Source organism: Pongo abelii, chromosome 17, assembly GCF_028885655.2.
Source record: "Pongo abelii isolate AG06213 chromosome 17, NHGRI_mPonAbe1-v2.0_pri, whole genome shotgun sequence".
NCBI classification, from domain to species: Eukaryota; Metazoa; Chordata; class Mammalia; order Primates; family Hominidae; genus Pongo; species Pongo abelii.
In genome coordinates, this window is record NC_072002.2 from 28,354,740 (window position 1) to 28,370,483 (window position 15,744).

The following is a 15,744-nucleotide window of genomic DNA, read 5'->3' on the forward strand; positions in this document are numbered from 1 at the left end:
TCACAATGTCACATAATGTCCCCTGTGCCCAGGTACAACCTCAGGAGATCGAGCAGAAGACAAGAAGCCACCACAGGGGAGAACAACTATGATAGAAACTTGGAACTTTGATGAGCTTAAATGCAAACTGAATGAGTTCCTGAAAAAGCCTGCTTTAAATTGGAAGAGACTGAGCGTCTTTGAGTGATAGTCATAGAGCTAAGTTGAGTTCAAGGATAGATGAATAAAGCTATACTTTTTATAAATCTGATTTGTGACTATATTAGAAAGGTAAAACCTATTAGGTGAAGATGAATAAGATACATAAAAAAAGATAAATTTAAAAATATGATAAAATCTAGCAGTGTGTTATAAGGTGAGGCCATGGAAGCCAGAAGTTTCTATCTTACAAATTTTGCACATGATTGGTATTGACATGTTAATGAATAAATACATTTCATGCTTATAAATTGGGCCTATGGGGCTAAAATGAGAGTAGATGAAGCCTAGGGCCAGAGGTGCTAACGTCCTACTTCAGAAATGTGATGCCAATGGAGAAACACAGAGTAGAGTCGGATGAAAGCCCAGAAAAGGGCAATCTAATTAAGTGGAGAATGAAGCTTTATGAAAAGAAATATCAAGATGATAAATCAATCAAGAAATGTAAATTTTAACAGGGCACAGATTGAACTCTATCAGTTAAAATATATATTAAAAGAGTCATCAGCCATTATTCAATCCCACTCAAAAAAAATTAAAAAGTGAGTTGGAGGACTCAGAGGTTTGATTCATTGTGCCAATTTTTTTTGACCGAATAAAACCCATGTGATTTCAGAAGTGGCACAATCCCAGGTATTTGTATGTATTGTATGTGCTACAGGGGTGGGCAGGGTTTGTGTTTACTGGTGTTGCCCAAGAAATGTCCCAGCAATAGGGCATCTATTTGCAGAACAGACACCAGTCAAGATAAGGTTTTCCTCCAAAACATTTTAAAACAATATACTGAGAGAACCCACATGAAGTGGTGGAAGAATACCCATTCCCCAGTGAAACCACAGTATAGGGAAACTGTCCATGTGTAGCATTTATAGAAAAGACTCAAAGAGCTACAAACTGACACAGCCTCCCCTTGGACAGACAAGACTCAGGACTCAGAGTAGGCTTTGGGCAAATGTTTAAGAAACGGATTAATTTTGTACCAGAGGCTTTGAACCAAGAAGCAGACATCTCAGGACAGAGCAGGTTTTGAGTTATGGCAGCAATGTGGGGCATGCAGCAGAAAAAGTGGCCGGAGCCAGCAATGAATCACAATGGATAAAGCATTGTCATCAGTTCCTCAGTGAGGTAGAAACAGATACCTGCATAAAACACTCTGCCTCCTTTATAGTTAATTTTCCATGTACTAAATCATATGGAGACCTTATTATAGAGTGTGGATTTAGTCATCCTCAATAAATGCTTTTGATGCTTCCATAAACATCCAAGTTAAATATCCCTCTCTGCATGTATTCTGACTGGTTATTAAAATCAAGAGTCTGGTAAAGAAGCACTTGCAGGATTCTTCTCTTTTTGATGAGTACACTAAATGGGCTATATTTATTTATGCCTCTAACGCTCCCATTCCCTATCATCTTTCCAAGTGTGCAATCTCACAGTGGTTCTGAATCTCCTGTGTACCTAGGCTGGGGATGTGGCTTCCTCCATGTACTGCTCCTGTACAAGTCAGCATAGAAGTTCCCCGTAGTTGTGCCAGTACTGTGCTGAAGGCGGGTTGTACAGGCTCTGAAGAGCTGTTTGTTTTGTTTTCACTCTTAGAGAGGACATTTATCTCTTTATTGAAGAAATATGTACTTTCCGGACTCTGCCTATTGGCCCTTGTTGCTTTTCACAATTTAAAGAGAGCTTGGCTTCAAGACTGCTGCAGAAAAGAGAAAGCAGTAATAATCAATTTATTTTCTTTACAATTGAAAGTGTTTTTAAGGATGAATATGCACATATCACATTATCTGTGCTAATCAAGAAAATCAGTGTCTTGATCCAAAACTTACTAGCTGTGGCTTTGAAATTATTTTCACACATTTGAAAAAGATTTAAGTTTGTGATGTTTACAAGAAAATAATACCTTTTTTTCTTTTTACTTTTTAAGAGAACAATATAGCTCAGTGGTTAAGGGCACAGATGGAAGAACAAGAGTACCTGCATTTAAAACCCCAAACTGCAACCTACTAGCTCTGTTAGTTGTTTAGATAACCTTTCTGTACTTCAGTTTCTCGACCTGTGAAATGAGCATAATAATTGAATCTATTGCATTGAGTTGTTGTGATAATTAGGCTGGTTAATATATCTGAAGCATTTAAAACAGTGCTTGGCACACAGTGAGTGCTGTATAAGGTTTGACATTTTAATGACTACTATACTACCACCACTGCCACCATCACTACAATTGCTGCTGCTGCACCTGCACAATGTAGTGAATTCACTGACCTAGAGTTAGTAAAAGTAAACTGTGAAAAAAATTCTGACCTTAGATTCACCCTGGTGCAGAAAAAATTAACTTACCAGAGATCACACAACTTCCATGTTAAAATTGAAAGCACACGTTACATCTCCTGTAAATATATTCTATTGTTAAGTTGAATGGCTTCTTTCTGAGCTACTGTACTTGAATACATATCTTAGTTAATTAAGCAGTCATCAATTTCCAGATGCTATATGGTTCTTTTATGAAAAAGAATGCTTTTCTTGGCTGAGCACAGGGGCCTGTAATCCCAGTGCTGTGGGAGGCCAAGGCAGGAGGATTGCTTGAGGGCAGTTCAAGACTAGCCTGGGCAACATAGACCCCGTCTGTAAAAAAAAAGTCAGCCAAGCCTGGTGGTGCATGCCTGTAGTTGCAGCTACTTGGGAGGGCAAGGCAAGAGGATGGCTTGAGCCCAGGAGTTTGAGGCTCCAGTGAGATATGATTGTGCCAGTGGACTCCAGCCTGGGTGATACAGTCCCTGTCTCTTAAAAAAAAAATAAAAAGAAGAAGAAGAAGAAAGAATATTTTTCTCCTACTGCAGGTGTATTGTCCAACATGGCAGCCACTAGGCAAATGTGTCTATTGAGCATTTGACGCATAACTAGTGCATACTGAGATATGCTGTAAGTGTAAAAGCACATGCCAGATTTGAAAGATTTCATTTGAAAATAACATAAAAATGCACCATTAAAAATTTTCCATTGGTTACAAGTTTAAATTATAACATTTTCAATATATTGAGTTGAATAAAATATTAAAATTAATTTCACCAGCTTTTTATTTATTTTAATGTTTCTAGAAAACTTAAAATTATATATGTGGCTTGCATTATATTTCTGTTGGACAGAGCTACTTTGTACAAGACAAATCTTCATGTCCAACTTTGAAAGCTGAAAACATTGCTCCATTTAATGAGTCTAGAAGTGTTCTTTGCCTCAGTTGGGGCACTATCATCCACCTAGTCATCCAAGCCAGAAATCTGAAAGGTGCTGCTGACTTTTTCCTCTTCCTGTATTCCCCACTCAATAATAGTTGACTCATTTTCAAATCTGTCTGTCTCCATCTCTTCTACCAGTGCAGGCCTCACCGTTCAGATGTAGATATTACAAAAGCCTTCACACCAGTCTTCTTGGTTACTAGTCTTGGCTCCCCAAAATCCTACCCCTACATTTCTGCTAGAGTAATATATCTAAAACACAAGTCAGGTCACGCCACTCCACCGAGAAAAGCCCTTCCATTGGTCCCTATTACCAAGTTCACTAGTATAACACACCAGTCTCCCTGCTCCCCAGCTTGGACAGTGATTACTCATCAGCTTCATCTCATCTCCTTTTACACTCTGTCTTTTGAAGTGATATAAAGAAATTCTTAAGTATGCATATTTTATTGCGTGCTGGGTTGCAATGGGGGTTGGGGAATGGAAGAGAATGAAGAGGAAGACCTGAACAGTGGTATAAAATTATCACTTATTATATCTACTAACTTATTAGTAATTTGGGGAGTATTCTTTTTTTTTTGAGATGGAATCTCACTCTTGTCACCCTGGCTGGAGTGCAGTGGCACAATCTCAGCTCACTGCAACCTTCGCCTCCCAGGTTCAAGCGATTCTGCTGCCTCAGCCTCCCAAGTAGCTGGGATTACAGATGCCCACCACCACACCCGGCTAATTTTTGTAGCTTTAGTAGAGATGGAGTTTCACCATGTTGGCCAGGCTGGTCTTGAATTCTAGACCTCAAGTGATCCTCCCACCTTGGCCTCCCAAAGTTCTGGGATTACAGGCATGAGCCACTGCACCCGACTTTAATTTTTTTGAATGAGATATAAAACACAGATTCAACATCTTACTGGATGTCCTGGCCAATGCATTAAAACAAAGGTGGAGACAATCTATATGCTTGTATCAGGTACATTTACTATAGCTCCTCTAATATCTTCAGAACTATAGCCTCCTAGACCTATAGAAGAGGAAAATTATACCTAAGTTATCAAGTTGCTACGACTAGTAAACGAAATCATATATAAAAAGAGTTTAACATAGTGCTTGGGATATAATATATATTTAATTCACAATTATTGTTGAAAAATAAATTGAGGCACATTAAAATATTAAAGAGTGAGTGAATAGCAATGCTTGAAGCAGACAACTCCAGACCACAAGCAGTTCAGGACTCCTCAGGGAAGGCTTTTTTTTTTTTTTGATAGGGTGAACTCAGAAGCAAAGGCAAATAAAATATTTGATTAGTTAAAGTAAAGCAGTAGTCTTCTTTGGATCATTCCAGTGGAAATTTCCTGTTAGAGGTTGGTTGGTGGTTTCTGACTAATGGTTAGGCTTAAGTTTCCTTTTACAGTGTACATTGTGTTGGGTTTCGCTTTGCTTAGGCAAGTCCCTACGGCACTGGAGCTGCCTCAGTGAAATGGCCTCCCAATTAATTATTTTAACATCACTTTCTAGCTTTTGGCTCATACCTCACCTTCACCAACCCCACCTCCATCATCAGGGATCTTTAGGTGGCAGCCTAGGAGGTGAACATTTAAAAAATAATGGATAGTTTAAGCAAGAGATTGCTTGCAAAGCCTTTATCCGGATCACAGACCACCGATTACTGTAGAGCTTAAATAGATGTTATTCTATGGAAAAGCCTTATTTGTTGAGAATAATGCAGACAGAAAAGAGCCAAGGAGGCAAAGTGAGTAATAATTAGGAAAAAAAGGAAAAACACTTTATGTCTGCTTTCCTGACAAATTAAACAAATAATAAGAAGAAACCATGTGATGGCCATTATTTATCTCTATATTTCAAAAACTATATATCACAACGTATGGGGACATATTGGAGGATTTCACTTACCATTGACATGAAAATTTCATCTTGTTGAAAGGTAATTTTTTTTCTGGCTAACATTCTCATAATTATCCTGCTCAAAAACTAACTTCACTGTCTCTAGTGAATTCTAGAAATTAAGGTGTAATTATATATTGACTGACTTAAACATTTATGTAAAAACCAGTAATTATGAAAACATCACTGGCTCCTTGATGAAAATTGCCATTTTCACTTGAATAATTCCTAAATTGTTTTCCTTCAGGGGTGGAGAGTTAAAATTTTTAATCTTTAAGATTAAAATAAATTTTTAACAATCATCATCCTTGTGACTTAATAAGATTTGTACTCAGACTGATGGAGTATTTGAAACAGATCATCCATAATTATTCGTACTATTACCAAAATTAAGATTCATTTACACAACTGAATTTCTCCATTCTGTGATAGTCAGAAACAAACATTTTCATAGACTGTTTAATAAGCTGTCAGTATTTATGGAATCTGCAAGTCTGAAGAATATTTAGAACCTATCAGGCCAGGCGCAGTGGCTCACGCCTGTATCCCAGCACTTTGGGAGGCCGGAGCGGGTGGATACCTGATGTCAGGAGTTCGAGACCAGCCTGACCATCATGGTGAAACCCCGTCTCTACTAAATAAAAAAAAATTTAGCCAGGCATGGTGGCACATGCCTGTAATCCCAGCTACTTGGGAGGCTAAGGCAGGAGAATCGCTTGAACCTGGGAGGCAGAGATTGCAGTGAGTTGAGATTGCGCCATTGCACTCCACACTGGGCAACAGGAGCAAAACTCCATCTCAAAAAAAAAAGAAAAGAAAAAGAAAAAGAAAAAGAAGAACCCACCTAATCCACCTTCAGACTCAATTTGGCCATTTCATTCAATTCATCAAGAGTTTTTTCCCTTTTGTTCTCAGATCTAATACATCAGACTTTCATATAATGCTTGCATAGCCCTTATGCTTCCTGTAAGTTTAACCAACAACATGACACTACTGACTAAATTACCTAAGAGGATGATTTCCAAAGTCAGAATTCCCCATTTTGGGAGAGTTCTGGCACAGGGTGGGACTTACTCATAACTGCATAAAGATTACCCACATTTCTGGAAGATTTAGCATTTACTGTTCCCACTTGGGCAAGGCAAAAATGAGATCATTCTTCTCTGATTCCCAGAACTCTTGTTTTTCAATAAAAAAGGTCAAGAGGATTCTGATCCAAAATTTATTTCTATAAAATTATAGAAATCATGTTATTTCTGTAAAATTATATAAGTGGTAACAACCATACTAGAAGTCTTAGCTCTTTGAGGGTTCTAAAATAGAGACAATGATGTTACCTTGACTTTCGTCTTTACTTTATAGACTTTGCTGTACTTCTAACACCTTATATCCCCACTTGCTCTCCCACCCCAATTCTTTAATTAAAGCATTGGTAAGCCATGGCACATGGGCCAAATTCAGACTGCCACCTGTTTTTGTAAATAAAGTTTTATTGGAACTCAGCCACACTCATTTGTTTACATATTATCTATGGCTGCTTTCATGGTACAATAGCAAAGCTGCATAATTGTGAAACTGTATGATCTGCAAGCTTAAAGTATTACAATCTGAACATTTAAGAAAAAGTTTCCTGACCCTTGTTATAGGAGTTATCTCTGAGTCCTCCTATCCCTTCCTCCCTGAAACACACCTGGGGTGGATGATCCAGACAAAGGAATTCTTCCACTTTTTCAAGAACATGGCAAGTACTTTCATGCCGTGCAAATGCTGCCCTTTGCTAGAAATACCCTCCTTCTTCACATTCACTTTGTTCCTACTCATCCTTTAAAATCCAGCTATAGTGTTATTTCACTCGAGAGTCTTTGACTATCTCATGAATAACACTCTGTTGTATCATCTTACTACATAAATGCATTTATCAGATTTTATCCCACCACCACACACACACAATTTTAAACAGAAAGATACCCATAGCACAAAAGTCAAAATATGGGAAAAATATTTTCTGCAAGCCTAAATCAAAAGAATTCTGGAGTGGCTACCAGATAAAGTAGACTTCAGAACAGGGAATATTTCCCAAGAATAAAGGATATTTACAATAATATAAAGATTAGCTGGGTGCAGTGGCATATGTCCATAGTCTCAGCTACTTGGGAGGTTGAGGTGGGAGGATCGCTTGGGCCCAGGGGTTTGAGACCAGCCGGAGCAACATAGCAAGGCCCTGTCTCCCTCTCTCTCTCTCTCTCTCATGCACACTCACACACACATACACATATATACACACACATTGATTATATATATAAACTGATTATATATAATTACATATATATCTATAAACTGATTATATATCTTATATATAATTATATATAAGATATATAATCAGTTTATAGATATATATATAATTTTATATATATAAAATCAGTTAACCAAGAGGACATTATCCTAAATGTATATGCACCTAAAAACCAAGCTTCAAAATACATAGAACTGAAAGGATAAATATATTAAGTCCACAATTAGAGTTGGAGATTTAAACACTTGTCTTTCAGTAATTTACTGAACAAGACAAAAATTAGTAAGGATACAAAACACTTGAAAAACACAGTTAACCAATCTGACCTAACTGACTTTGGAGAATACTGCTTTCAAAAACAGCAGGACACACGTTTTTGGTAAGTGTACATGGATCAGTCACCAAGATAGAACATATTCTGAGCTATAAAACAAGCAAGCAGTGTATTTAAAAGGATTGAAATCATACCAAACATGTTCTCTAACTACAACTGAATTAAATTACAAATCAATAAGAAAAAACAATTTGGCAAACCACCACATATTTGTAAATTGAACAAAACACTTCTAAGAAGAAATCTCAATGGAAAGTTAAAAATATTTAACCAAATGAAATGGAAAATACGACTTATTAATTTATGGTATACAGATGTACTTGGGAACTTTAGAACATTAAATGCTTGTAATTGATAAAAAGAAAAGTCTCAAATCAATGATCTAAACTTTCACCTTACAAAACTAGAAAAAGAAGAGAAAATTCAATACAAAATAAGCAGAAGAATGAAAAATAACAATGAGCAGAAATAAATTAAAACTAGAAAAACAAGACTGGGCCAGGCAATATTAGCTCATTCCTGTAATCTCAACACTTTGGGAGGACAAGATGGGAGGCTCACTTGAGGCCAGTTCAGGAACAGCCTGGGCAACATAGTGCGATTCTGCCTCTACAAAAACAAACAAACAAACAAATACAACAGTGACAAATAAATGAAATCAAACGTTGGTTCTTTTGTGAAAATCAATAAAATTGACCATTTTCCAGATCATAAGAATAAAAGAGAGAAGACGTAAATATGAATATAATGAATGAAAGAGGAAATAAGACATCATTACAAATCATACAAACATTTAAGTCATAATAAAAGAATATCAGGAATACGCCAGGCACAGTGGTTCACGCCTGTAATCCCAGCACTTTGGGAGGCTGAGGTGGGCAGATTGCCTGAGGTCAGGAGTTCGAGACCAGCCTGGCCAACATGGTGAAATCTTGTCTCTACTAAAAATACAAATATTTCTTGGGCATGGTGGCGGGCACCACCAGCTACTTAGGGGGCTGAGGGAGGAGAATTGCTTGAACCTAGAAGACGAAAATTGCAGTGAGCTGAGATCGTGTCATTGCACTCCAGCCTGGTTACAAGAGCGAAACTCCATCTCAAAAAAAAAAAACAAAAACAAAAAGAATATCAGGAATAATTTCATGTAACAGGTTTTAACAGGTTTGATAGCTTAGATGAAATGGAAAAATTCCTTGTCAGACAAAAACTAGCTCACTAAGGAAGCAATCGATAACCTAATTAGCCCTGTATTTATTAAATACATTATATTGATAGGTAAAATCCTTCCAACATAGAAACCCCTAGGTCCAGATAGTATCATAAGTGAATTCTACTGAACATTTTTTTTCCATTTTAAAGTTTATAGGAAATATCAAGTAGCCAGAAATTCTTGGGTTAAAAATATCTGTTTCTTATTCCCAATCTTTCCAAAATTCTCAAATCTAAAAAGACCCTCAGAGCAAAGATCAAATCTACTAAGGGATTATATGCTTTTCTGTTTAGACCTCAGAAATATTTTTTTTTATATATGTATATTTTTATTATACTTTAAGTTCTAGCATACATGTGCACAACGTGCAGGTTTGTTACATATATATACATGTGCCATGTTGGTGTGCTGCACCCATTAACTCGTCATTTACATTAGGTATATCTCCTAATGCTATCCCTCCCCCATCCCACCACCCCATGACAGGCCCCGGTGTGTGATGTTCACCTTCTTGTTTCCAAGTGTTCTCATTGTTCAATTCCCACCTATGAGTGAGAATATGCGGTATTTGGTTTTTTGTCCTTGCAATAGTTTGCTGAGAATGATGGTTTCCAGCTTCAACCATGTCGCTACAAAGGACATGAACTCATCTTTTTTTATGGCTGCATAGTATTCCATGGTGTATGTGTGCCACATTTTCTTAGTCCAGTCTAGCATTGTTGGACATTTGGGTTGATTCCAAGTCTTTGCTATTGTGAACAGTGCCGCAATAAACATACGTCTGCATGTGTCTTTATAGCAGCATGTTTTATAATCCTTTGGGTACATACCCAGTAATGGGATGGCTGGGTCAAATGGTATTTCTAGTTCTAGATCCCTGAGGAATCGCCACACTGACTTCCACAATGGTTGAACTAATTTACAGTCCCACCAACAGTGTCAAAGTGTTCCTATTTCTCCACATCCTCTCCAGCACTTGTTGATTCCTGACTTTTTAATGATCACCATTCTAACTGGTGTGAGATGGTATCTCATTGTAGTTTTGATTTGCATTTCCCTGATGGCCAGTGATAACAAGCATTTTTTCATGTGTCTATTGGCTGCATAAATGTCTTCTTTTGAGAAGTGTCTGTTCATGTCCTTCGCCCACTTGTTGATGGGGTTGTTTGTTTTTTTCTTGTAAGTTTGTTTGAGTTCTTTGTGATTCTGGATGTTAGCCCTTTGTCAGATGAGTAGATTGCAAAAATTTTCTCCCTTTCTGTAGGTTGCCTGTTCACTCTGATGGTAGTTTCTTTTGCTGTGCAGAAGCTCTTGAGTTTAATTAGATCCCATTTGTCAGTTTTCGCTTTTGTTGCCATTGCTTTTGGTGTTTTAGACATGAAGTCCTTGCCCATGCCTATGTCCTGAATGGTATTGCCTAGGTTTTCTTCTAGGGTTTTTATGGTTTTAGGTCTAACATTTAAGTCTTTAATCCATCTTGAATTAATTTTTATATAAGGTGTAAGGAAGGGATCCAGTTTCAGCTTTCTACATATGGCTAGCCAGTTTTCCCAGCACCATTTATTAAATAGGGAATCCTTTCCCCATTGCTTGTTTTTCTCAGGTTTGTCAAAGATCAGATAGTTGTAGATGTGTGGTATTATTTCTGAGGGCTCTGTTCTGTTCCATTTGTCTGTATCTCTGCTTTGGTACCAGTACCATGCTGTTTTGGTTTCTGTAGCCTTGTAGTATAGTTTGAAGTCAGGTAGTGAGATGCCTCCAGGTTTGTTCTTTTGGCTTAGAATTGTCTTGGCAATATGGGCTCTTTTTTTAGTTCCATATGAACTTTAAAGTAGTTTTTTCCAATTCTGTGAAGAAAGTCATTGGTAGCTTGATGGGGATGGCATTGAATCTATAAATCACCTTGGGCAGTATGGCCATTTTCATGATATTGATTCTTCCTATCCGTGAGCATGGAATGTTCTTCTGTTTGTTTGTATCCTCTTTTATTTCATTAAGCAGTTGTTTGTAGTTCTCCTTGAAGAGGTCCTTCACATCCCTTGTAAGTTGGATTCCTAGGTATTTTATTCTCTTTGAAGCAACTGTGAATGGGAGTTCACTCACGGTTTGGCTCTCTGTTTGTCTGTTATTGGTGTATAAGAATGCTTGTGATTTTTGTACATTGATTTTGTATCCTGAGACTTTGCTGAAGTTGCTTATCAGCTTAAGGAGACTTTGGGCTGAGACGATAGGGTTTTCCAGATATACAATCATGTCATCTGCAAACAGGGACAATTTGACTTCCTCTTTTCCTAAATGAATACTTTTATTTCTTTCTCTTGCTTGATTGCCCTGGCCAGAACTTCCAACACTATGTTGAATAGGAGTTGTGAGAGAGGGCATCCCTGTCTTGTGCCAGTTTTCAAAGGGAATGCTTCCAGTTTTTGCCCATTCAGTATGATATTGACTGTGGGTTTGTCTTGAATAACTCTTATTATTTTGAGATACGTCCGATTAACACCGAATGTATTGAGAGTTTTTAGCATGAAGGGCTGTTGAATTTTGTCGAAGGCCTTTTCTGCATCTATTGAGATAATCATGTGGTTTTTGTCTTTGGTTCTGTTTATATGCTGGATTACATTTATTGATTTGCGTACATTGAACCAGCCTTGCATCCCAGGGATGAAGCCCACTTGATCATGGTGGGTAAGCTTTTTTTTTTTTTCTTTTCTTTTATTATTATTATTATTATTATTATTATACTTTAGGTTTTATGGTACATGTGTGCAATGTGCAGGTAAGTTACATATGTATACATGTGCCATGCTGGTGCGCTGCACCCACCAACTCGTCATCTAGCATTAGGTATATCTCTCAATGCTATCCCTCCCCCCTCCCCCCACCCCACAACAGTCCCCGAAGTGTGATGTTCCCCTTCCTGTGTCCATGTGTTCTCATTGTTCAATTCCCACCTATGAGTGAGAATATGCGGTGTTTGGTTTTTTGTTCTTGCGATAGTTTACTGAGAATGATGATTTCCAATTTCATCCATGTCCCTACAAAGGACATGAACTCATCATTTTTTATGGCTGCATAGTATTCCATGGTGTATATGTGCCACATTTTCTTAATCCAGTCTATCATTGTTGGACATTTGGGTTGGTTCCAAGTCTTTGCTATTGTGAATAATGCGGCAATAAACATACGTGTGCATGTGTCTTTATAGCAGCATGATTTATACTCCTTTGGGTATATACCCAGTAATGGGATGGCTGGGTCGAATGGAATTTCTAGTTCTAGATCCCTGAGGAATCGCCACACTGACTTCCACAAGGGTTGAACTAGTTTACAGTCCCACCAACAGTGTAAAAGTGTTCCTATTTCTCCACATCCTCTCCAGCACCTGTTGTTTCCTGACTTTTTAATGATTGCCATTCTAACTGGTGTGAGATGGTATCTCATTGTGGTTTTGATTTGCATTTCTCTGATGGCCAGTGATGGTGAGCATTTTTTCATGTGTTTTTTGGCTGCATAAATGTCTTCTTTTGAGAAGTGTCTGTTCATGTCCTTCGCCCACTTTTTGATGGGGTTGTTTGTTTTTTTCTTGTAAATTTGTTGGAGTTCATTGTAGATTCTGGATATTAGCCCTTTGTCAGATGAGTAGGTTGCGAAAATTTTCTCCCATTTTGTAGGTTGCCTGTTCACTCTGATGGTAGTTTCTTTTGCTGTGCAGAAGCTCTTGAGTTTAATTAGATCCCATTTGTCAATTTTGGCTTTTGTTGCCATTGCTTTTGGTGTTTTAGACATGAAGTCCTTGCCCATGCCTATGTCCTGAATGGTAATGCCTAGGTTTTCTTCTAGGGTTTTTATGGTTTTAGGTCTAACATTTAAGTCTTTAATCCATCTTGAATTGATTTTTGTATAAGGTGTAAGGAAGGGATCCAGTTTCAGCTTTCTACATATGGCTAGCCAGTTTTCCCAGCACCATTTATTAAATAGGGAATCCTTTCCCCATTTCTTGTTTTTGTCAGGTTTGTCAAAGATCAGATACTTGTAGATATGCGGCATTATTTCTGAGGGCTCTGTTCTGTTCCATTGATCTATATCTCTGTTTTGGTACCAGTACCATGCTGTTTTGGTTACTGTAGCCTTGTAGTATAGTTTGAAGTCAGGTAGTGTGATGCCTCCAGCTTTGTTCTTGTGGCTTAGGATTGACTTGGCGATGCGGGCTCTTTTTTGGTTCCATATGAACTTTAAAGTAGTTTTTTCCAATTCTGTGAAGAAAGTCATTGGTAGCTTGATGGGGATGGCATTGAATCTGTAAATTACCTTGGGCAGTATGGCCATTTTCATGATATTGATTCTTCCTACCCATGAGCATGGAATGTTCTTCCATTTGTTTGTATCCTCTTTTATTTCATTGAGCAGTGGTTTGTAGTTCTCCTTGAAGAGGTCTTTCACATCCCTTGTAAGTTGGATTCCTAGGTATTTTATTCTCTTTGAAGCAATTGTGAATGGGAGTTCACTCATGATTTGGCTCTCTGTCTGTCTGTTATTGATGTATAAGAATGCTTGTGATTTTTGCACATTGATTTTGTATCCTGAGACTTTGCTGAAGTTGCTTATCAGCTTAAGGAGATTTTGGGCTGAGACAATGGGGTTTTCTAGATATACAATCATGTCATCTGCAAACAGGGACAATTTGACTTCCTCTTTTCCTAATTGAATACCCTTGATTTCCTTCTCCTGCCTAATTGCCCTGGCCAGAACTTCCAACACTACGTTGAATAGAAGTGGTAAGAGAGGGCATCCCTGTCTTGTGCCAATTTTCAAAGGGAATGCTTCCAGTTTTTGCCCATTCAGTATGATATTGGCTGTGGGTTTGTCATAAATAGCTCTTATTATTTTGAGATACGTCCCATCAATTCCTAATTTATTGAGAGTTTTTAGCATGAAGGGTTGTTGAATTTTGTCAAAGGCCTTTTCTGCATCTATTGAGATAATCATGTGGTTTTTGTCTTTGGTTCTGTTTATATGCTGGATTACATTTATTGATTTGCGTATATTGAACCAGCCTTGCATCCCAGGGATGAAGCCCACTTGATCATGGTGGATAAGCTTTTTGATGTGCTGCTGGATTCTGTTTGCCAGTATTTTATTGAGGATTTTTGCATCAATGTTCATCAAGGATATTGGTCTAAAATTCTCTTTTTTTGTTGTGTCTCTGCCCGGCTTTGGTATCAGGATGATGCTGGCCTCATAAAATGAGTTAGGGAGGATTCCCTCTTTTTCTATTGATTGGAAGAGTTTCAGAAGGAATGGTACCAGCTCATCCTTGTACCTCTGGTAGAATTCGGCTGTGAACCCATCTGGTCCTGGACTTTTTTTGGTTGGTAAGCTATTGATTATTGCCACAATTTCAGCTCCTGTTATTGGTCTATTCAGAGATTCAACTTCTTCCTGGTTTAGTCTTGGGAGGGTGTATGTGTTGAGGAATTTATCCATTTCTTCTAGATTTTCTAGTTTATTTGCATAGAGGTGTTTGTAATATTATCTGATGGTAGTTTGTATTTCTGTGGGATCAGTGGTGATATCCCCTTTATCATTTTTTATTGCATCTATTTGATTCTTCTCTCTTTTTTTCTTTATTAATCTTGCTAGCGGTCTATCAATTTTGTTGATCCTTTCAAAAAACCAGCTCCTGGATTCACTGATTTTTTGAAGGGTTTTTTGTGTCTCTATTTCCTTCAGTTCTGCTCTGATTTTAGTTATTTCTTGCCTTCTGCTAGCTTTTGAATGTGTTTGCTCTTGCTTTTCTAGTTCTTTTAATTGTGATGTTAGGGTGTCAATTTTGGATCTTTCCTGCTTTCTCTTGTGGGCATTTAGTGCTATAAATTTCCCTCTACACACTGCTTTGAATGCATCCCAGAGATTCTGGTATGTTGTGTCTTGGTTCTCGTTGGTTTCAAAGAACATCTTTATTTCTGCCTTCATTTCGTTATGTACCCAGTAGTCATTCAGGAGCAGGTTGTTCAGTTTCCACGTAGTTGAGCGGTTTTGAGTGAGATTCTTAATCCTAAGTTCTAGCTTGATTGCACTGTGATCTGAGAGACAGTTTGTTACAATTTCTGTTCTTTTACATTTATTGAGGAGAGCTTTACTTCCAAGTATATGGTCAATTTTGGAATAGGTGTGGTGTGGTGCTGAAAAAATGTATATTCTGTTGATTTGGGGTGGAGAGTTCTGTAGATGTCTATTAGGTCCGCTTGGTGCAGAGCTGAGTTCAATTCCTGGGTATCCTTGTTGACTTTCTGTCTCGTTGATCTGTCTAATGTTGACAGTGGGGTGTTAAAGTCTCCCATTACTAATGTGTGGGAGTCTAAGTCTCTTTGTAGGTCACTCAGGACTTGCTTTATGAATCTGGGTGCTCCTGTATTGGGTGCATATATATTTAGGATAGTTAGCTCTTCTTGTTGAATTAATCCCTTTACCATTATGTAATGGCCTTCTTTGTCTCTTTTGATCTTTGTTGTTTTAAAGTCTGTTTTATCCGAGAGTAGGATTGCAACCCCTGCCTTTTTTTGTTTTCCAT

At 37.8% G+C, this 15,744-nt stretch overlaps 1 long non-coding RNA gene across 1 annotated transcript in view; it reads right to left on the bottom strand.

Annotated features, from left to right (window-relative positions):
- Positions 1-1,137: 1,137 nt before the first annotated feature.
- The window catches only part of LOC134760326 (uncharacterized), a 43,003-nt gene continuing 28,396 nt past the window's right edge, over positions 1,138-15,744 (bottom strand). Inside the window, exon 3 of the long non-coding RNA XR_010137674.1 lies at positions 1,138-1,897. This is a non-coding gene — a long non-coding RNA (uncharacterized LOC134760326). The remainder of the gene's footprint in view (positions 1,898-15,744) is intronic.